This window comes from Papio anubis, chromosome 16 (assembly GCF_008728515.1).
Source record: "Papio anubis isolate 15944 chromosome 16, Panubis1.0, whole genome shotgun sequence".
Lineage (NCBI taxonomy): Eukaryota > Metazoa > Chordata > Mammalia > Primates > Cercopithecidae > Papio > Papio anubis.
The window spans coordinates 17,655,023-17,678,926 of record NC_044991.1 but is presented as its reverse complement, the minus strand read 5'-3'; positions in this window follow the sequence as shown (position 1 = coordinate 17,678,926).

Below are 23,904 nucleotides of genomic sequence, written 5' to 3'. Positions count from 1 at the left end.
TCTTTCTTTCTTTCCCTCTCTCCCTCTGACATGTGGCATGTGGCATGTGGCTTGTGTGGCTTGTGGCCTTGTGGCATGGCATGTGGGACAGCCAGACCGGGTGCGGTGGCGCGGATCAGGCTTGCGGCGCGCTCATGGGTTTCAGGTGGTTTGGGCTGCATCCGGGCAGGGTGAGAACGGGATCACAGAGTTACCCATGCCATTGCCGCGAGCAGCGCGTATTTTGGCAGGTAGGGACCGGGTTTCCGTGATGCGGGCGGGTAATCTGCCGGAGCGCTCTGGCCTCGGGTGATTCAGGAGTCCGTACCAAGGCTTAGCAGGGTGTAGCTGGGTTGCGGGCGGGGCCGCTTGCGCGGCGCCCCGTTGCCCTTCCTGCAAACCCACCACCACTCCAATGCCTTCCACAATCACCCAGGAGAGGAGAATAAAGCCATTTCCTCCCTTGCATATCTGGGTTAGAGTCTGCCCATTTCCTGGATAACAAAGGGAGATCAAAACAGACCCAAAGAGAAAAAGCTTTGACTGGGATGTAGGGAGTTGTACGGTGTGAGTTTTGGATGCAGGGTTGCAAATCTCTCACTTCCTAAAGTCCCTGGAGTCGCAGGAGCACTAGGGATATTATTCCTGTGATTAAGTTGTGAGATGACACATTCACTTTAAAAAGGGAGATCAGTATTCAGCTGGAAACCACAGTGGCTCATGCAGGTCCCAGCTTGGGAGGCAGTGGGTGGATCATGAGGTCAGGAGTCGGGGCCTACAAGCTAATGGTAGAAACCCTATCTCCACTAAAAATACAGAAATTAGGGCATGGTGGTGGGCACCTGTAGTCCCAGCAGCTATAGGGAGGCTAGGGCAGGGGTGAAATACATGGAGGAGGTGGAGCTTGCAGTGAGCCGAGATCACACCACTGCACTCCAGCCTGAGCAACAGAGTGAGACTCCGTCTCAAAAAAAAAAAAAAAAGGGAGATCATTCAAGGTGCACTTGACCTCACATGTGCCCCATCTCTCCTATGGAGCATTTGACAGTGACCAAATGAGTTCTTTAAAAGCAGAAGTGTTTCTCAGGTTGGTCACTGAGGAAGGAGTCAGAGCTATGCTCTTGCCGGGCTGGAAGAAGTAACAACCATGTGGCAAGCTATCCATGAGGACCATGTGGCAAGGAATGTGGGTGTCCTATAGGAGGTAAGAGAAGCCCCTGATAAGGAAACAGGTACCTCAGTCTACAACCTCAAGGAGCTGATTTTGGCCAACAACTTTAATGACTTTGGAAGTTGATATCGTTTGGTTGTGTCCCCACCCAAAACTCATCATGAATTGTAGCTCCCATGATTCCCACGTGTTGTGAGAGGAGATAATTGAATCATGGGGGCATTTTCTGTTCTCGTGGTAGTGAATATGTCTCACGAGATCTGATGGTTTTATAAAGGGAAACCTTTATAAAGTGGCTCTCACTTCTCTCTTGTCTGCCACCATGTAAGATTTGCCTTTCACCTTTTGCCATGATTGTGAAGCCTCCCCAGCAACATGGAACTGTGAGTCCATTAAACCTCTTTTTCTTTCTAAATTACCCAGTCTCAGGTATGTCTTTATCAGCAGCATGAAAACAGACTAATACAGAAATGGATTTTTTTTCCCCCCAGAGTATCCAAAAAGAAACACAGGCTGGCTGACACCTTGATTTCAGCCTTGTGAGACCCTGCAAAGAGAACCCAGCAATGCCGTCGCTGGACCTCTGACCTATGTACAACTGTGAGCTAATAAGTGGGAGTTTCTTTGGACCTCTAAGTTTGCCATTATTTGTTACCTAGCAGTAGAAAATCAACACAGAGCAAGAGTAAAGACAGATAGGATAAGAAAGCTCCTACATGAATGATTTATGTTTCTGTTGGAGATGAAAGTATCACTAGTCACACAGAGCAAGGGCTAGGGGCTAAATGAGCTGCACTGATGGTAAATGCTGATAGAGGCCTGTGGAGGGGACCCTGTGGCCTAGGCCAGCAAGAAATGCTCCATAGGAGAGATGGGGCACATGCGAGTGACAGTGGGAAGAATTGGTAGCTGGAGAGAACAGGGAAAGCCTTCGGGTAAGGGGGTGATTTAAGCACAACTGTGTGAGCAGAAATATGCAAGGGGTGCTATAGGAAGACTGCGGAGGCTGCCACCGATCCCATCTATCTTCCCTGTCTGACTTGGCTGAGGCCATTCCAGACAATTCTCTGAATATGTTATGCATTTTCATATCTCCAGGCATTTGCAGAGACCCCTTCTTCTCCCTATAACTCCCTTTCTGCCTCCCTCCCTTGTCTTTCAAGACCCAGCCCAAGGCTCCTTCCCTACAGCTCCCAGCCTCAGAAAGGTGAATCTCAAGCCCATGTTTTCACGGCTCATAAATACAAGCTGGGACTTCAATAGACTTGTTCTTTCTTTCTTTCTTTTTTTGATGAAGTCTTGCTCTGTCACCCAGGCTGGAGTGCAGTGGCGCGATCTCTGTTCACCGCAACCTCCGCCTCCCAGGTTCAAGCAATTCTCCTGCCTCAGCCTCCCAAGTAGCTGGGATTACAGGTGTGTGCCACCATGCCCAGCTATTTTTTTTTTTTTTTTTTGTATTTTTAGTAGAGACGGGGTTTCACCATGTTGGCCAGGCTGGTCTCGAACTCCTGACCTCGTGACCCACCCGCCTTGGCATGAGCCACCACGCCCAACCTAGACTTGTTCTTTCTACTATCCCACATTTAGTAAAGAAAGGAAAGAAACTCTTTGCCAGGTCAATAATCAAGCTCAAATGTGTCCTTTTGCTCGAATTCTCATTTCCAAATGGCAGGCTTTCTTACAGCGGGGCGCACCCCCCAGGCTGGCCAGGCTGACAGCCCAATTCTGTAGGAGCCTTTGGCTGTGAATTTCTACAGCAGCTGGAACTGCGAGGAGCTTCCCGAGGCTCCCCGAGAGAACTGGAGGGCCCCAGGCTCTTCCCACGGCATCCTTGATCGTGTTCTCGTTTCCTCCTCCAGAAACATGGGGCTAAAATAAGCCCAGAAGCTGAGCAAGGGCTGAGTCAGACCCTCAGAGTGGAGCAATCACTGCACGGCTGCTCCTTGTAAGAAACATCCCGTTGCGCCTGAGTTGTTTATTGCCAAGAGCTGTAAGTGAAAAATGAGCTCTCCTAAGACAGGCTGGGAGCAGGCTCCTCTTCGTGGAGATGGCACGATGCTTCACAGCTTGGAAATGTTCTGTGCCAGTATAAAAGGTGTGGCATACATCCCTTGGAGCAGGAAAGTCTGGTGACAAAGGGGAAGGAACCTGGGCTGGAAGCCAAGTGGCACGAGGGTTAGTCTCAACTTCATTGCTTACCAGGCACGTCAAATGAATGATGCCCTTATCTGCTGAGAGTCTCCCTTTTCTCAGTTGCAACAGGAAAACGTAAGCCCAGATGATGTCTGCATTTCTTTCTGGCCCCGGCTTTCTTTTGGTTTGTCCAAGCAGCTCCCCAAACTCACTCTCAGGCCCTAAATAATGGGAGCTGTTAATGGTGGAGAAAGGAATTCCGACGTGGCCTATGGCAGCCATTGCTTCAATGAGTCAGGTTCATTCATCACCCACTGATTGGACACCTCTGCTGTCCAGGCATCTGGGAAATGGCTGGGGATACAGAGGTGAAAAAGACAGGGTTGCTTCAGGAACTCACTTTCCAGCAGGTGAGAGTATGAGTAGAAAATGTGGACAAAACCAAAAGCTGACCAACAACACAAACTCCTTTGCTAAGCCCTGAATGAATGATCTGGAAAAGTAGCTCAGAATGAGGAACGGTTCACAAGAATTCAGATGGGAGTGGGCTTCAGCTGGAAATTCAATTCTGTTACCATTAGGTCGGTACAAAAGTAATTTCAGTTTTCGCCATTCCTTTTTTTTTTTTTTTTTTGAGACGGAATCTTGCTGTGTCGCCCAGGCTGGAGTACAGTGGTGTGATCTCGGCTCACTGCAACCTCCGCCTCCCGGGTTCAAGAGATTCTCCTGCCTCAGCCTCCAGAGTAGCTGGGATTACAGGCATGTGCCACCACGCCCAGCTAATTTTTGTATTATTAGTAGAAACGGGATTTCACCATGTTGCCCAGGCTGGTCTTGAACTCCTGAACTCAAGTGATCCACCCACCTCGGCATCCCAAAGTGCTGGGATTACAGGCGCGAGCCACCACGCCCAGCCAGGCCATTACTTTTAAATAGCAAAAACCACAGTTACTTTTGCACCAACCAAATAGATTTTTCCCGTGTCAGTCAAGTTTTATTGAGAAAGAGGTCAGTGAGAAATGATTAGAGAGATCAGAATTTACTTTCTTCAGATGATCTAACATTTTAATGTCCATGTAGTTTTTCCCAGACAGCAAGAATAATTCAGGGTTGGTTTTTATCCCGAAGTTTCCCCATACTTAAGAGAAAAACCCTTCATATGTGGCGATGGGAGACACTGAACTGAAAACAGTTCTAATGCAAAAGAGTAAGAGACTAAATCGTTACTGAAGAGTTCAGGTCCTATTTCAATGACACATTCTCTCTCAGATTCACCACAGTCAGCACTTCCAAAATGTCTTTCAAACATTTAAAAAACATGTATTCATGGCATTTGCATTTTAAGCTACAATTAAAACAAATGTTAAGGTTTAATGATGTATTTTAGTATTTCCAAATATCACACTGGGCGCAATGGCTCATGCCTGTCATCCCAGCCCTTTGGGAGGCCGAGGCAGGCAGATTGCTTGAGCTCAGGAGTTTGGAAGCAGCCTGGGCAACGTGGCAAAACCCCATCTCTACAAAAATTAGCTGGGAGTGGTGGCATGCGCCTATAATCCCAGCCGCTTGGGGAGCTGAGGCAGGAGACCTGCTGGAGCCCAGGAGGTCGAGGCTGCACAGACCCACGTTCACACCACTGCACTCCAGCCAGGGTTACGGAGCGAGACTTTGTCTCAAAAAAAAGATCATTTAAAAGGCTACATTCAGTCAGGCGCAGTGGCTCACGCCTGTCATTCCAACACGTTAGGAGACTGAAACAGGAGAATCACTTGAGGCTGGTAGTTTGAGACCAGCCTGGGCAACAAAGCAATACCCTGTCTCTACAAAAAAAAAAAAGTTTTAAAAATGAACTGGGCACAGTGGCACATACCAGTTGACCTAGCTACTAGGGAGGCTGAGAAGGAAGGATCACTTGAGCCCAGGAGGTTGAGGCTACAGTGAGTTATGATTTTGCCACTCTACCCCAGAGCAAGACGCTGTCTCTAAAATAAATAAATATTTTTAAAGGTTTTATTTAATTTTATGATTTCCTCTTTGGGATTTTTTTTTTTTTGTCATCAACTTTTTAGTTTGAAGCTTGAAAAATGAATTAAAATAAGCAAAATTTGAGACATCATGCATGCAGAAAATGAATAAAACAAACGGAAGACTGAATTAAAAGGTACTACATTATATATTTATAAAGTAAATGCTGTATAACCACAAATCAGGTTCTGTGGTTCTATAGATTTCCTCTACTTTCATCTAAATTACACGTGTGCCGCTTGTAACCGTAACTGTAATGCAGCACATAAGGCACCTAGGGTGCTTCCTGATATACACTCAGTACTCAGTAGGTACTTATCCTAATTGTGAGTCCGTGATTCATTCAACAAACATTCACTGAGTTTATATTCTATGCCAGCTTTGTATCAAGCACTGGAGAAAGAAAAATGGCTAGACATAGTGCCCCATCCCAGCACCATGAGGGAGACAGAGGTGTGCAACTGAAAGTGACTACAGCTCAAGTTAGTGGAGCGCTCTCCCCAGTGGCCCCAGGGCGTAGAAGAATGAATGGTTTTTCTGCAGAAGGAAACGGAGTTTGCCAGTGAGCATGGTGGGAAGAGAGCTGTTGTTCCACCACCACAAGTAATGACATGAGCAGAGGCACAGAGACCTGGGTGAGCAGGCTCATCCCTGTGCACAGTGGGGCAGGAAGGATGGGGGTTGGGGGATGGATCAGGGGAAAGCTGAACTTTTTCTTTGGGAACAGGGGAACTAGTAGAATCATGTAAGTACATCAAATCTATGGCGAAGATTTTTCTCACAATGGGGTGGAAGTTTTGAGCTTATGTGGAAATATCATTTACCTCCACATAGTAATAATAATAATTACTGATATTATTATTAGCAATTATACTACTGCTGCTGAGCCTCCTGAGCATTGCATATGTATTATGTCATTTAGCACCACAAAAAGCCCCTGAGGTGTCTACTATTATTACCGAGAGGCAGTAGAATTTAATTATTATGAATGCATGCTCTGAAGCTAGATTATTTGCATTCAGGTCCTGGCTCCACATTTAGGCAAATAGCTTAACCTCCCCATGACCCAGTTTTCTTATCTTATCTTTATAATGAGGTAATAAAAATGCCAAGCTGATGAGGTTGTGGGAAGGATTTAATAAGATTCTACCTGTGAAATGTTTAAAAGAATGTCTGTCAAATACATTGTGTTAAATGAAGGTTGCCTTTTATTGACCCATTTCACAGAGGAGAAAATTGAGGCTTGAGGAGAGGAGGTCACATTTCAAAGGTCACCTGGCCAGTAAGTTGAAAGTTCTGGATTCAAACCCAGGAAGTCTCAACACAGAGCCCCATCCCTCCATCATCTAACAAGCCAGGTTTAGTTGCTAAAGTTGGGGTTTTCTCTGGCAAACTTTTGACATGCTTAACTCTGTTTTAAGGACTTTCTTTCTTTTTTAAATTAAAAAAAAAGTTAACAGACAGGATCTGGCTCTGTTGTCCAGGCAGGAGTGCAGTGGCTATTCATAGGAATGATCATGGCATACTGTAGCCTGGAACTCCTGGGCTCAAACGATTCTCCTGCCTCAGCCTCCTGACTAGCTGGGACTACAGGCATGCACCACCATGCCTGATTCAAGGACTTTCCTAAGTCATCCCCTGCCAAAAGGTCCAGCCAGAAGGCGATGAGGAAATGTACCTCTATTTGCTTATTGCTACCTGAAGGAAACATTAATTAATTAATGGATTTTATCAAACATTTATTCACTTATGGATATAGTTTCAATGTTTGCCACCTCCAAATCTCATGTTGAAATGTGATCTCCAATGTTGGACGTGGGGCCTAGTGGGAGCGGGAGGTGTTTGAATCCTGTGGGCAGATCTCTCAAGAATGGCTTGGTGTCCTCCCTGCAATAATGAGCTCACTGGAGATCTGGTTGCTTAAAGGAGACTGGCATCTCCTCCTCTCCTTTTTGCTCCTGCTCTTGCCGTTTGACACCACCTGCTCCACCTGCATCTTCTGCCATAATGGTGAGATTCCTGAGGCCCTCACCAGAAGTAGATGCCAGCAGCATGCTTCTTGCATAGTCTGTAGAACCGTGAGCCAAATAAACCTCTGTTCTCTGTAAATTACCTGGTCTCAGGGAATCCTTTATGGCAATGCAAAGTGAACTAACACACTTACTCATCCTCTAAGTGTTCGGCATCGAATTTTTTCATTTCACATAAATTATCTCAGATACTGTCCACCACCAAAACTGTCTGACTATTCCCATTTTCTAAGTTGGGACATTGATGCTCAGAGGAGTTAAATAACCTGTTCAAGGCCAGACAATTGCTATTGACTTTGCAATGTCTACCCCACACCATCTGCACGGGTGGGGCCTGATTAATGTGAGCTAGTCACAGAAATCACATCTCCATTTCCGATGGGAGGATTCAGGCCTAAGCCAATTAGTGCAGAGCATCCTGCCAGCTGTAGGGATTAGTTCAGAAATGAGCATACATTTGAGTAAAAAAGGTGCAAGGGGAATGTTTCTGGGGCTTCTGCAGATATTGTCCTGTTTCTCTGGAGAAAGCATCAGCAGGAGACAGTTTGATCCTTTGACATTGCTGTGTGTGGATTTGAGGTCTGGGGATGCTGCAGCCACCTCACAATAAGCTTATGCATGACACTGGTGCAGGGGTGGGAATGGCCAGGCGAATCACAGAGACCACTGGATAAAGCCAATCCTGAAGCTTCCTGCTATGTGGGCCAACAGATGTCCTTATTGTTCCAACAGTCTGAGTAAGAATTTCTGCACAGTTTGCACAGCGCGGAACTTGGTTCCAAGTCCAAGTCCAAACTGGGGCTACTCCCCAATCCGTGCCTTCCTACCATGCACGGCTGCAGACATGGTTCTTCTACTCAAGTTGTTTACCATCTGGCAGGAGGTTTTTGGCATTCTGCTACAGTGGCAGATTTGGTCATCAGTCACAATGCCAAGCTGGTGGTGGTTTGAGTCATTGTTTTTCTGTTGGCCTATTTCTTTCATAATAAATATGTATTGCTTAGATAATAAAAACAACAAAGGGGAAAATTCCATGTGAGGCAGAGGTAAACAAAAACGCTGTGCTTTTAGGAGGTTTATATAAAGATCAAGCTGTATGATGTGTGTTAGCATGATTTAAAGAATGCTAAACTGGGTGGGGCCCAAGACAGATAAAAGATGCTAAGCCTTTTATCGTACCACTAGGCACTAGTGACTTTTGAGACCTGATGATTAATTAGGAAGAGTTGGTTGTAGTTATTATCAAACCTCCCTAATTTCCCCAAGTGAACGGATGCGGGCTGGGTTGAGGATAGATGGGGGAGAGGTGGTAAGAAACCTCTGAAGCCCATTTCTGGAACCTTGGTTTCTCAGGATCTCTGCTTCCTTGGTGGATTTCCTTTCTGCTCTCCTGCAAGTGACCCTTGTGAGCCTCTGACTCCATAGGACCGGCCCCAGCTACCGTTTTTGCTAAGGATGTATCATCTTGCTGGGCTTTACCAAGGGCGTTACTAAACCAGCTTCTATGATTGTAGCCACACAAAGGTAGGCAAGGAAAAGACCCTAATTTGGAAAGCAGAAAGCCAGTCTCCAGCTGGAACCCAACTCCTGACCTTTCCACCCCCAAAAGCATAGGCTAAGATTCCTTTCCCCTCACTGATTGGATTAATTTCAGCCTCATTGACAATTCCCCCCGCCTCCAGACTCATTTACCTACTGTTGTTTATAGCCTCAAAAAACGTCATGGCAACAAAGATCAGAGGAAAGATTACAGTGTCTGGAGTCAGAGAGACATATGCATTTGCATCCCAACTCTGCCTCTTGCTAGAACTCTGATTTTGAGCAGGTTCTTTGAGGTCAGCTCCCTCATCTGTAGGGCTTTGAGATGAAATAACTGACGTAATAGAAACCTTATAAATGCATGAAATTACTGAGGAATTTATGTGCTTTTGCAGAAATTATGAGGCAGGGAAGCAAGAGAGATGCCTTTATTTTCTCCCAGGGATGAGAGTGGAAGGCAAGGAAGAGTGTTACAGCTGAGGGAACAGACGGTGGAAGGCCTGGGGACAAATAAAGTCCAATATAGCTGGAACGTAGAATATAGGAAATAAATTAAGCCTGGAGAGCTAAGGGTAATCCAGATAGTTCAAAGCCATATAAAGAGTTCGCACATGATCCTAAGAGAAGGGAGGAGCCATAGGAGGGTCTTAAGCCAGAGAATAGCTTGACATGTGTTTTTAAAACTTTACTGTGCCTGTGTAGAGAATAGTTTGCAGGTGGTCAAGGCTGGAACTGGCAGCCCAGTTAGGAGGCTGATGACCTAGTCCAGAGGATGGGTGGCAGCCTGAACCAGAGAGACAAAAGTGGAATTGAGAAAACTGGATGTCTGTGCCACTTGCTATGGCTTCAAGGAAGTTACTTAACCTCAGTTGAGTTACTTAACCTTCACTGAGTTGAGTCTCAGGTTTTCTCCGCCATTGTTTATGGCGGACACTAATAGTATCTGTATCCTAGAGTTTTTAGGGGATTAAATGAGAGAATGCATATAGAGCACATTGCACAGCATCTGCCACATCATATGTGCTGGCAAGATGGAAGCAACTATTACCATTGTTAGTAGTGGAAGTCATGTGGGCAAATGTCACAAAGTGCATTCGGGGCATGCTGCTTAAATGAATGAAATAAGTGAATAGATAGCGAGTGCCAGAAAATGCCCTTTTCAAGACTGAAATCTTGTTTAAAAGGTATAAATAGTCCTGGTGAGGAAGGATAGAGAGAGGTAGGGAGGGTTGTTGTCTAAAGAGGTCAATGCGCTCTCTTGGTGAGCTCTTCTGAGAGTTAGGACACAAAGAGAATGTGTCCAAATGGTGAACAGGTGGGGCAACCAAGCTGGAGTCCTTTTGAAGAGAGTCAGGAAACAAAAGCCTGCAAGCAGCACAGATGTGTGAAAAAGCTATTTTTAGTCTGGTACAAGAAGCCCACAGGAGAAGTACCACCCCTAACCCTAGTCCTCTTTGTCTCTGTCTTCTGTGCCGGGAAAATCAATCATCATGTCAGGAGGGCAGGTGTTAAAATTGGTCAGAGGAAATAAAAATCCAAGAGAGATGAAGATATAGTGAGAGAATGTCATGCTCTATTAAATGCATTCAAGTCTCATTGCTCAGAGAAATGACATGTTAGGGTTCAACTGAAAATACAAATGTTTTGCTGTTTTTGCAGGTTTTAAAGGAATATATGCTCATTTTAAGACTCCAACTATCAACAGAAACTATTTTGAGCACCAACTGTATGGCAGGAAGTAAGCCTAGAACTTTATGTATATTTATGTCACTTTATTATTATTATTATTTTGAGATGGAGTTTTACTCTTGTTGCCCAGGCTGGAGTGCAATGGTGTGATCTCAGCCCACCACAACTTCTGCCTCCCAGGTTCAAGTGATTCTACTGCCTCAGCCTCCTGAGTAGCTAGGATTACAGGCATGTGCCACCACACTCGACTAATTTTGTATTTTTAGTAGGGACGGGGTTTCTCCATGTTGGTCAGGCTGGTCTCGAACTCCCAACCTCAGGTGATCTGCCCGCCTTGACCTCCCAACGTGCTGGGATTACAGGTGTGAGCCACTGCACCCAGCCTGTCATTTAATTATCACCCAAACTTATTGTATGCCTAGTATCACTTACTCATTCTACAACTAATGAGCCCAAGATCAAGAGGGCTTAAGTGACTTGCCCAGAGTCACACAGCTAGTTCTATGAGTTGCTCATTTGGACAAGTTACTTAATCTCCCTATGCCTCAGTTGGTTCAACTGTTACAGAGAATAAGGACTCCCAGTAGACTGAAGTGTGCTTAGACATTAGAACCACACTCTCGTTCAAAATCTTCTTGTATAACTTACTAACTTTATGTCTTTGGGCAAGCCATATAGCCCTGTGCCTCAGTTCCTCTTCTGAAAACTGGGGATCTTAATAGTGACAATGGGCTGTTGCAAGGATTAAATTAGCTAATACAGGCTAAATGCTTATAATAGTACCTGCTCTCTCATAGCTAATAGCTCGTATTAATATAATTGGTAACAGTAGTATTTCTATCCTGTCTTGTTAGGACAACATAACTTATTCCAGCAAGGCTCATTAGAAGAAAAAGAATGGACTTTCCAGGGCAGGCAGATCTCTTCTGAGAATTCAAGGAGCTCACACCATGAAACACTCAGAATAGTGCCTGGAAAATAGTTGTGCTTATGCCCATGTGTTGTTATTATTATCTATAAATTCCACAACACAAGCTCTTAACTTCTATTTGCTACTTCTTCACACTGCATTATCAAACCTAAAAAAAACTCATCATCCAGAGACAAATAATAGTTTCTAGTGTATCTTCATTACTTTTGAAGCAACTGCATAAATGTGTTTCTATGCCATGTTCGCATTTAACTGAGTTAAACATAGTGGGTGTGAACTCTGGCATTGGCAGATACTAGTTCTGTGACCTTAGGGAGGTAAATTCACTTGCCTGAATCATCGTTTCTTTATCTGCAAAACGAGGAGAATAATCATAGTTTCCTTATCTGTAAAATGAGGATAGTAATCTCATAGAGTGGTAGTGAGGACAACATGTAGCATTTTAAGGCACTTAGAACAGAACCTTGTCACATAGGCTTGAAAAAAGACTTAGTAATTTAAAATAGGTGTTCTACACAATGGCCAGAGTAATCCTTACAAATCAGACTGTGTTACTTTTCTGCTTAAACTCTGAAATTTTCTTATTGTATTTGGAATTAAATTCATATGCCTTACCTTGGTCTATGTGAAGGGCCTTGGTGTTCTGAAAACTGTTCTTTTCATTTCCTACCTAGTTCAGAACTGAGGGAGATACAGATGAATGTTTGGTGTGTGTCGTTTAAATCTGTGGGATAGTAGGTGTTATGAACTAAATTGTGCCCCCCACCCACCCAAATTAACATGTTGAAGCTCTGAATCCCCAATGTGACCATATTTGGAGATAGAGCCTTTAAAGAGCCCCAAAATATTCCAGTTGCAGTCCTAGCATACGGAGACATGAGAAGTGGGGGATAGGAATTTTCCTACTAAGAATCTTCAAAGCCAGGCTGGGCACGGTGGCTCATGCCTGTAATCCCAGCACTTTGGGAGAACGAGGAGGGTGGATCACGAGGTCAGGAGTTCAAGACCAGCCCGGCCAAGATGGTGAAACCCATTCTCCTTCGCTCCTGCCTGGGCGATAGAGTGAGACTCCCTCTCAAAGAAAAAAAAGTATGTACAAGGCCATGAAGGAGAGGCCCTAATTCAATATGACGGGTGTCCCTCTAAAGAAGAGAAGAGGCCAGGCACGGTGACTCATGCCTATAATCCCAGTACTTTGGGAGGTCAAGGCGGACGGATCATGAGGTTAGGAGATTGAGACCATCCTGGCCAACATGGTGAAACCCCGTCTCTACTAAAAATACAAAAAAAACTAGCTGGGCATAGCAGCACACACCTGTAGTCCCAGCTACTCAGGACACTGAGGCAGGAGAATTGCTTGAACCAGGAGGCAGAGGCTGCAGTGAGCCGAGATCGCATCACTGCACTCCAGCCTGGCAATAGAGCGAGACTCCTTCTCAAAAAAAAAAGAGATACCAGGGATGCACCTATAGAGAAAAGGCCATGTGATAACACAGCATGAAAGTGACCATCTGTAAGCCATAAAGAGAGGCCTCAAGAGAAACCAAACCTACTGACACCTCCATCATGGACTTCCAGTCTCTAGAACTGTGAGTGAACAAAATTCTGTTGTTTAAGTCATGCAGTCTGTGGTATTTTGTTATGGCATCCCTAGAAAACTAATACACTAGGTGTCCTAGGACAGCACCCAAAAAACAATCTTATATTCCAGATCACAGGCAAAGGTGGACATTGACGAGGGTGGACCTAGGGACTTAAACAATGGCAAGACAACGTCTTTCTCTTCATATTTCAGATCCATCCACCTTCGTCTCCCGCAGGAGCTCTTACTGTAGCAGGTCGATGGCGACTGGCACTCCTAACCCTCCATCCTTAACAGGCCATTTTGCAAGAGGAGGGGAGATTTGTTGTTTTCCAGCCACCTAAGATCAACCCTTAAGGTACTCTTTTGCCTTTCCCTGATTGGTTTCAATGATTATTTCTGGGGCAATCACTGACTGGCCAGATAGCCTCATGCTCTGGGTGGAAACAAAAGGGAACATGATTTTTAGCACGCTGTGAGGTTTTCATAAAGTGAGGATGGAGTTGGTTGTTGAGGGGAGGCGGGGATTCCTATGTACGTCAGAGCTTAGGAAAATAGAGCATACTCCATGTTTTACAAGTAGCATGGGATTCAAAACAGAGCATTAGATGCTTCTAAAACTACAGTCGGGGCAGGGGGAAATAAGAAAGGTCACAACTAATCTTCGTATGCTGCTTGTTTTCAAGGAAACAGGAAGGTGAAGGGCCCTAGGAAACTGCTGGCAGGGACAGATATCTTCAGTACTGTGGTGGGTGAGTCACAGGAAAATGCCTAGAGGCCTCTCAAAGTCTCATGTCTACTGAAGTTCATTATATCTTCTTGCTGTTTCCGAAGGAGCAGTGATTCTCTGTCTATCAATCATCTAGCTACCTAGTTACCTTCCTACTTACCTATCTAATTCTGGTCTTCCAAAACTTGTGTAAATTCCTCACACTGGCAGACCCTAGTTTTCAGAGATTCTGGGATATGTGGCTCACAATCACAGGTTTCCGGCCTCTTTGATACATGGAAGAGCATAGACGGGAGGATGGCATTGAGTTGCTAACACACTCTGGTGTAGATCCTCAGAGAAAAGGATGCTGGACAAACAACACCTATGCTACCCTGAGTCATAGATATTGTAAGTATTTCTCTCACATTATTAACTTTTTTTTTTTTTTTAACATGTAAGCGTTCTAAGGGAGCTTAATCTGTTTGAACAACTTAGGGGGTCTTGAAGACATTGAGGAGATTGGGGAGGGTCAGGTTACAGGAAAATATTTTCATTTCCAAATAGAGAAAGAAAATCGAAGTCATAAGCTATAAGTTGGTGAGCTTGGTGGAAATTCTGGGAGAGTTTCTAGACGGGAACATCAAGAAGATGGTACCTGAGGACTTGGAAAATAAAACAGTACTTACGAAAAGGCATCAGACATTTACAAAGAACAGATTGTACCAAAATCACCTTACTTATTTGTTTGTTTATTTATGAATGACTGAGGGGATTACTGGACCCATGGAGCATATGGATTTTCACGAGCCATTTACCAAAATCTCATTATGTCTCTGTGAACAAATGGCAAAATGCTGGTGGCACTACTGCTAAGTGCAATCATAACTGAAGGGCTGTATCCTGAGAATGTTGACTAATGGACCCATGTCAGCCTGGAAAAATGGTCTCAGTTAAGGAGTCCTGGCTTTGGTTTTGTCCGGTTCAACCTTTTTATCATTGTTTCCTTTCAGAGCAATGATGGCTCTCTAATCAAATCTGAGGATGCACCAAGGCAGAGAGAAAGGATAAATGAATTGTATAATAAAATTAGGATTCGCCAAACTATCAATAGCCTGGCATGAAGGGCAGAAGGAACAAGCTGAATTGTACTAGAAATAAATCTAGAACATTGCTTCTAGACCTCCAAACAGTACAATGAGGGGAAGAGGGGGTTGGCTTAAGAGCAGATTGTGAAAAAAGAATTGTTACTATTGTAAACCACCTTAGACTGTCGGGTCGTATTAAACTGTCAAAATAATGAGGTGGCATTTTGGGTTGCATTTATAGTATTGCTTTGAATAGAATAATGCCAGGCACATAGTATATGCTCAACAGATACTATGTAAAATAGCGTATGAATTAATGTCTTTTCTGGAATATTATGTTTGATGCAGGGCAGGTTCTCAGCTTCACTCAGGAAAGGATTCGAGAGAGAGCCAGTGATGGAAGAAAGTAGCTTTATTGAGGCGGCAGCAGTGTTACAGCCCTTTGTGACTGCTCCTTGCAGGGCAGGGCTAGCCCGTAGGCAGTGCATCAAGAGTAGTAGTATACGGGTGATTTGCAGTCATATTTATACCCACTTTTAGTGACATGCTAATTAAGGGGTGAATTATTCAGAAATAACTAGAAAATTAGCGGTGACTTCAGGGTGTTGCCATGGGGTTGATGGGAGTGTCTTACGCTGCTGGGCAGTGAGAACAACTGGAGGTGCTTCCGGCGCCTCTTCCCAGTTTCCGCCAGTCTTCAGTCTGGTGCAGAGATGAGTCCTGCCTGCTTCCTACCTCATTTCCCACTTAGAGATCTGAACTTCTCCTTAATCTTCAGAGGGTTGCAGAAAGGCAGAGGTCCATCTTCCGTAACTGCTTCCTGAGGGTTTATGGGCATAGGCCCTGCCTGGCATTGGAGAAGGAAAAATTTCTGGATTCCTGATTTAAGAGGCCCAAAGACAGGATGCTTTTATGCTTTGGGTCAGAAGACAGGATAGCGTGGAAGCCTTGTGCCAGCATTGCCCTCACATTGAACTGTTGTAACTTGGAAGACACAAACTTTACTAAGACGTTAAACGAGCAAGGGCCTAGAATTAGTAGTAACAAGACAACTATCAAAGGTCCTAGGAGAGATAAAAACCAGGTGAGACTTGGGAGGGCATTCTTGTTGATCAACCAGATATAGTTGGGGTTAGTTAGCGCCCTGTGATATGTATGTAACCAGGTATCTTGCTCATAGATCTTTTGAATGTTAACCTCAACCTTTCTGGGGTTGTTCATTTGTGTGCAGCAGGTTTTATTAATACCTACATAGATTCCACCTTTTTCAGCTAGTAAACAATCCAATGTTAGTCTGTTTTTAAGAACTATATTTTCCAAAGAGTCTAAGGACTCTCGAATTTCCTTCAATACCTGCCCTGTGTTGGTGGCTTATGATTCTAATGATTCTAAAGTTTGAGTGAAGTTCTTTAGGGTTGACTTGTGGTAGGCGAAGCCACCCCAGGGGGATGCTAGTCCTACTGCTGTCCTGATTTCTGCCAGAAGGAATCCCGTTGATCATTTATTTCTGGTATTCTTGGGTCTTATGGAATATAGATAGTGACCCCTGGAGGGGAAAGGGTGACCAATGTACATTCACCCTGTTCCAAGTGTTTGCTATACAAGGAAAAACAACTTCTAAAATAACAGGTGGCTCCCCAGGGAGTCAGGAGTGGTTATGGGGTATGACATTTTCTCACTCATGACCACAAAGAAAATGAGCCCAGGTGGGGTGCAAACAGAGGCCCTGTGGGGTAGGACGTCTATATTTTGCTGCTAAGTTGGGTCTATGGAGATATTCTTTCCCTGCTCCAGTGGAGGTGGTCGAACAACTCCTGTTTTCCAGAAGTGGGCTGTACTCCCACTTTTCAGAGTAGGCCGTTGTTTTTCCTCCTGTATGTTCTGATCGGGGAGGAGGTACCATCTATGCTTTTCTTGCTCACATCTAGAGTAGGCTCACAGCATTACAGGGAAAATTCTGCCTTTGTGTCATTAACATCACAGTGGGTGTGAAAGGTAGACTCATTAGTGCACTGGAGATACAGATACCCACTTTCCCAGGTCCAGGTAACAGTGGTGGTGGTGGCAGGGGGGCAGGTGGAATCCATTAAGTTGGGGAAAGTTCCACCCAACATGTAGGGGTCTAGGGATTTTGGGATTGCTATGGTTAGTTAGGAGGTCTGGGGAGATGGCTGTGAGATTTTCCAGATGAGTCAGCAAATGGAACCGTCTCTATCCTGGGGTGTTGATGACAAATCCAGCATCCATGAAGATGATTTCCTGAAGCTATAATTTTTGAAATATTTACTATAGAGTTTTGTTTCTACCTGCACTGGATTAGGTTAATTGGGAGAGTAAACAGGATTAACAGCGTGCTGTCCAGTTGGGCTTTGGAGTAACCTTTACACCTAGTGTATTAGGCTGTTCTCACATTGCTATAAAGAAATACCTCAGGCTAGGTAATTTATAAAGAAAAGAGGTTTTTGGCTCACAGTTCTGCAGGCTGTACAGAAAGCATGACCCCAGTATCTGCTCAATTTCTGGGGAGACTTCAGAAAACTTACAACCAAGTTGAAGGCAAAGTGAGAGCAGGTACATCACACCGCAAAAGCAGGAGCAAGAGTGCAAAGAGGAAGGTGCCACACACTTTTAAATGACCAGATGTTACGAGAACTCACCAAGTCAAGGACTGTCCCAAAAGAGTGGTATTAAACCATTTATGGGAAACCGCCCCCATGATCCAATCATCTTCCACCAGGCTCTGTCTCCAACATTGGGAATTATAATTCAACATGAGATTTGGATGGGGAGCCACATCCAAACTATATCCCAGCAAGGACAAAAGACATGTTTCCCAGGAGGAGGCAGTTGGACAAAGCATTACAAAAGAAGTATTATGGCTGGGCACAGTGGCTCATGCGTATAATTCCAGCACTTTGGGAGGCCAGGGTGGGAGGATCACTGGAGCCCAGGAGTTCAAGACCAACCTGGGCAACATAATGGAACCCCATCTGTACAAAATAAAAATAAAAATAAAAAATTAGCTGGACATGGTGGGATGCACCTGCAGTCCCAGCTACACAGGAGTTTGAGGTGGGAAGATTGCTTGGACCTGGGAGGTCAAGGCTGCAGTGAGCCATGATCGTGCCACTGCACTCCAGCCTGGGTGACAGAGAGGGACCCTGCCTCAGAAAGAAAAAAGAAAAGAAGTATTACAATCAGGAAGAAGAGAGACAAAAAAGGACAATTCCCACCCACAGTATCTCATTACCACTTCTGGCTGAGTGTTGATTCTTTTAAATAGGTAGCAGCGTTGCTCCAAAAGTTCACAGATGTAGGCTGTGGTATCCTCCTTTTGCACATGTGACTCATAAGTAACAGGTCTAATCTTGGTCCCCAACCAGTTATTTCCTGGAGTTTAACAGTAGTGCGGGTACTCATTACCACCTGATGACCTTTCTCTTTTGGTTGTAATTGATCTTCAGAGGATCCATCTTTATAAGGTTTCACTAAGACTAAGTCTCCTAGCTGAATGGGAGAGTTTATTTTTTTTCCCCTGTGGGAAGAGGCAATACTACATTTCCATATTCTTGAAGGGTCTTTTGAACCTGGTCTAAGTTGATAATGTGGGTGAACAATCTATGTGTCTCTTCATCAAACAGGAGGTCTAAAGTTAACAAGGGCCTTCCATTAAAGTCATTTCAAATGGACTAAACTTTAAGATTTCCTTTGGAGCAAAAAGGGCTATGGGTAGGAGAGAAACTGGGCCTCTGAGATCTCTTAAGAGTTTTGCTAATGTCCTTTTAAAGATATGGCTGGCATTTTCTACCTTCCCAGGGTATTGAGGACTCCAGGAGGAGTGAAGATGATAGGTAATGTCTAAGCTAAGGAAAACTGCTGGGTCACCTTAGCTATGAAGGAAGGTCTGTTATGACTTTGCAAATATTTAGGTAACCCAAATCTTGGGATGATCTCTTTAAGTAAGAATCTGGACATTTCCAGTGCTTTTTTTAAATCTTTCTAGGGAAAGCTTTCTTTTATTCACCCAGTGAAGTGCATATGAATACTAGCAAATATTTTAGTTCCCTATAAAGTGGCATCTGGGTGAAATCTATTTGCCAGTTTTCCCCAGGGTATGTTTCTCAGTGCTCTATAGGTTTGAGTAGGGCGGGGGGCATGGGGTGGCTTCCTGGGCTGTTATGGGCACAAAGTCCCCAGGCCCTGATGACTTTTTTTCCCCCCATGGTCTAGAACAGTTTCTCAAAATTTGAGAAGCCAAGTTGAATAGATTCCTGTCCCAAATGTGAATACTCATGGAAATATTTAATTATTTTCAATTACTTAGCTTCAGGGAGAAAGAGTTTGTTGCTTTCTAGCAACCACCCTGAGGGGTCTTTTTGTAAGCCTTTCTGTTCTACCCATTTAATTTTTTCAAGGGTACTGTAGGGTGCCACATGTGGAGTACCTGGTATTAGTGCAGTGACCTGTAATGCTGGTATTTTTTCAGTTGTGGCCTTGGCTGCCGTGTCTGCCAGAGCATTTTCTCTGATAATCGAGGTGTCTCCTTTTGATGTCCCTTGCAGTAGATAGCTGCTGTCTCCTTTGGGAGCTGAACAGCAGCTAAAAGTTCCAAGCTCTCAGAGAGATGTTGTGTGGGGGATACCCTGGAATAGTCTCCTTTTTTTTTTTTTTTTATATGGTCACGTGAGCATGGTGCACCAGGAGCCCATATTTGAAATTAGTAAATATATTGACTCTTGCAGTAAAAAAAGTATATATTTTTATATGCTTAAGAGCAAATATGTATATATATATACACACACTCTCTTAAGTCTCTCTCTCTATACACACCTATATGTGAATAGTCATGGAAATATTTAGTTATTTTCAATTGCTTAGCTCCAGGGAGGAAGAGTTTGTCGCTTTCTAGCAACCACCTTGAGGGGTCTTTTTGTAAGACTTTCTGCTCTGCCCATTTAATTTTTTCAAGGGTATTGTAGGGTGCCACTGACACATGTGGAGTACCTGGTATTAGTGCATATATATATGTGTGTGTATATATATCACTCTTAAGTCTTTTCCCAATTGGAGGACCCTAACTAGAGTAATTAATTCTGCTTTTTGAGTGGAAATCTGGAAAGGTAAGTCTTCGGCTACCATGACTTCTTGCTGGATAACCACATCATAACCTGTCTTTCTTTTCTTCCTTTTTTTTTTGAGACAGAGTCTCATTCTGTCACCCAGGCTGGGGTGCAGTGGCGTGATCTTGGTTCACTGCAGCCTCTGCCTCCCGGGTTCAAGTGATTCAGAGTCGCTCCCTCGGCCTCCAGGGTAGCTGAGATTACAGGCTCCTGCCCCCATGTGCAGCTAATTTTTGTATTTTTAGTAGAGACGGGGTTTCACCATGTTGGCCAGGCTGGTCTTGAACTCCTGACCTCAGGTGATCTGCCTGCCTCAGCCTCCCAAAGTATTGGGATTATAGGTGTGAGCCACCACACCCAGCCCTAACCTGCCTTTCTTACTCCCTCATGAATAAAGCTACTCCTGCCTGTAAACTGCTCAATATCAGGATTATGGAGGGGCTCATCTTTGAGGTCAGGTCTGCTAGAAGAGGTCTGTTCTGTGGTTTCCACACAGGAATGAATGAGTTGGGGGATCTGCTTTTTGGGATGTGAAGTTTGGCAACAGAGTAGCAGGGTTGAAAACTTGACATACTTTAAGGGTAACATCTGTGGTGTCAAGCAGAAGGGCCTGGTATTTAAACGACTGACACCCTGTTAGCTGTTGATGTCCTTTTGCCTCTAGGACCCCCTGTACTTGGTTAGGGGAAGGGTAATGACATCTAATTGTTGTTCCAAGGTAAATTTACTGCCTTTTTTTTTCTCCCCAACAGAGCAGTGGTGGGCACAGCTCAAAAGCATCCTGGCCACCCAGCTGCCAACTGGTCTAGCTGTTTAGAAAAGTAAGCCACTGGTTTAGGATTATTCTTGAGCCTTTGAGCTAGAACTCCCAAAGATATCCTTTGCTTTTTTAGTCACACAGAGAGTGAAAGGTTTGGGACCTGTTCCCAGCATTTCTTTTAGGGTTAAGAATGCCTGTTGTGAGGTTCTGTTCCAATTCAAAAGGCTTGTGATCACTCTCTTTTAGAGATTTATAGAGTGGTTTTGATATGATCCCAAATCTGGGAATCCAAATCTGGCAGAATCTTGCAATTCCCAAAAAGACACTTAACTGTTTCTTAGTCTGAGTGGGCTAGAGTGCCAGAATGGTCCTTTCTATTCCTGGGCTAAGGTCTTTGTCCAGGAGTAAACACACATCTCAGATACTTCACCCTTTAGGCAGAAATTTGGGCCTTGTGGAGAGATACTCAGTACCCTTGTGTATTAGTCTGTTCTCACACTGCTGATAAAGACATACTTGCGACTGGGTAATTTATAAAGAAAAGAGGTGTAATTGACTCATGGTTCCACATGGCTGGGGAGGCCTCACAATCATGGCAGAAGGCAGATGAGAAGCAAAGTCATGTCTTACATGGCAGCAGGCAAGAGAGCTTGTATAGGGACCTCGTCTTTATAAAACCATCAGATCTCATGAGGCTTATTCATTATCATGAAAACAGCATGGGAAAATAACTCCCATGATTCAATTACTTCCCACCAGGTCCTTCCCATGACACATGGGAATTATGGGAGCTACAATTCAAGATGAGATTTGGGTGGGGACACAGCTAAACCATATCACCTTGTTTCCCCAGAAAATTAAGAATCTGGATTTTGTTTCTGTTAGAGGATTTTAATCTTTCCCCTGAGTTATTTCTCTAATCTTGTCATAATAACTGGCTTGACCACACACTTTTTCATGCCTTCTATTAAACAAGTTAGCATGTGATTTCTGCATTCAAGATCTTAGGAACTGATCTGGACCTGCCTAACCCCCCCCCACAATAAATGGTGTGGCCTTGGTTATGAGTAGCCACTCCATCTGCATGTTCGTGGACAGTATCTAGAGTCTTTTATTCTTTTCTTTGTTTTTCCTTTTTTTTAGACTGAGTTTCACTCTTGTCACCCAGGCTGGAGTGCAATGGCACTGTCTTGGCTCACTGCAACCTCCGCCTCCAGGGTTCAAGCGATTCTCCTGCTTCAGCCTCCTGAATAGCTGGGATTACAGGTGCCTACCGCCATGCCCAGCTAATTATTATGTTTCTAGTAGAGACAGGGCTTCTCCATGTTGGTCAGGCTGGTCTTGAACTCCTGACCTCAGGTGATCCACCTGCCTCGGCTTCCAAAAGTGCTGGGATTACAGGCATGAGCCACCGCGCCCAGCCTCTTTTATTTTTTTCTATGGCATAACAAGTGAATATTTGCATGTCATGCCACTTTAAATCAAAGGACATGGCCAATTTAACAAACTCCTGTACAAACTTCCCTGGATCCTCTGAAAACTGGCCACATTTTCTTGCATAAAGCCAAATTGGACATGGAAACGGTACATATATTCTGATTTTTCCACCATCTCTGTCAGCTACCTCCTTATACGGACACAGGTTTGATTTGAGGGGCTGATACGGGGCCCTACTCCTGGTGGTACTGGTTGGGCTTACTTCCTTGGGCAGCAGGGGGCATAGGCTGGGATCTGTTGGATAAGGGGGAGAAGTTCTTGATGACCTTGGAGTGGAATTCTGTGCTACAGAACTGGTGGGAACCTTCTTAGAAATGAAGGACTGAGGAAGTTCCAAGGCGGGCATGCAGGCGTTCTAGCTGGAGCAGCTAGGAAGGGGTAATCTAGGATATCTGGGGTAGCTTCTTGTTGCCAGAGGTGTTATGAGCCAGACACATTCTATAGCTATCTCTGAGGTTAGGATCTTGGTAGAAGGCCATAAAAACTTGCATATAAGGAACTTACCCCCATTTTCCTTTCTTTTTACAGAATAAATCTCATGGTAAAATAGCATTATAACATAAAGAGCCATTTCTAGGCCAAATTTGTTGATTCCCCAATTTGTATTCGACCCAAACAGTGTTGCCTTTGAAAACGAGGGGTTTTTTCCTCTTTAAATCATCTGATTTGAATTTACTCCACTTGCCTAAAAGACATCCCAGTGGCAAGGCCTATGGGATATTCACTGCTGTTCCCACGTCTAGTAAGGATTTCTACAGGAGTTTTTTAGTTAGTCTAAGTCTAGCAAAAGCTTAGTCACATTTTCCTTTCAAATTTTCACTTTTGGCAAAGAAGGTGTAAGTATAGGTAGGAAAGCATTACAAAAGCCAATTATGAGCTATAAATGAGTAGCAGAATGATAAGAGTGAATTCTACAGAGAGCAATGAAAGCATCTTAGTTTGGGTAGAGAGGGGCTAAGCAGAAAGTAACCACAGAAGGGAGGAAGGGAAGGGGTGACCAGCATTTCTCAAGGAGAGACCTTGGGAGCCCTGATTCACCAGAGAACGTACTCGGCAGTGGAGACACCTGTGTGCAGGAGCCAAAATGGTGCCAGCCAGGCTTGTGGAACTGGGCGAAGGCCTGCTTAGGTGACCCCCAGCTTGGGTGGGCTCGGCTGCTGGAGGGGAACAAGTGTGGAGACCAGCAACCTGCCAGCTGAAGTGGCAGGTCCCACTTGAGGCAGTGCTATGGCCACTTGACTGTCCTCTTGGCTCCACTGCCTGCCAGGATAAATGATGGCTCCGGCCAGGCGTGGTGACTCATGTCTGTAATCCCAACACTTTGGGAGGCCGAGGGGGGCGGATCACTTGAAGTCAGGAGCTCTAGACTAGCCTGGCCAACATGGTGGAACCCCATCTCTACTAAAAATACAAAAATTAGCAGGGCGTGGTGGTGGGTGCCTGTAATACCAGCTACTCAAGAGGCTGAGGCAGGAGAATTCTTTGAGGCAGGAGAATCTAGGAGGCAGAGGTTGCAGGTTGCAGTGAGCAACAGATTTGTTCAGAGTAAGGCAAGTAGAATTGTGGGTAAGCCTAAAACCTGTATCACATAGAGTAAGAGTAATAAGGAATTTGGATTAGGATTATTATTCCCATTTATGTCCCATTCATA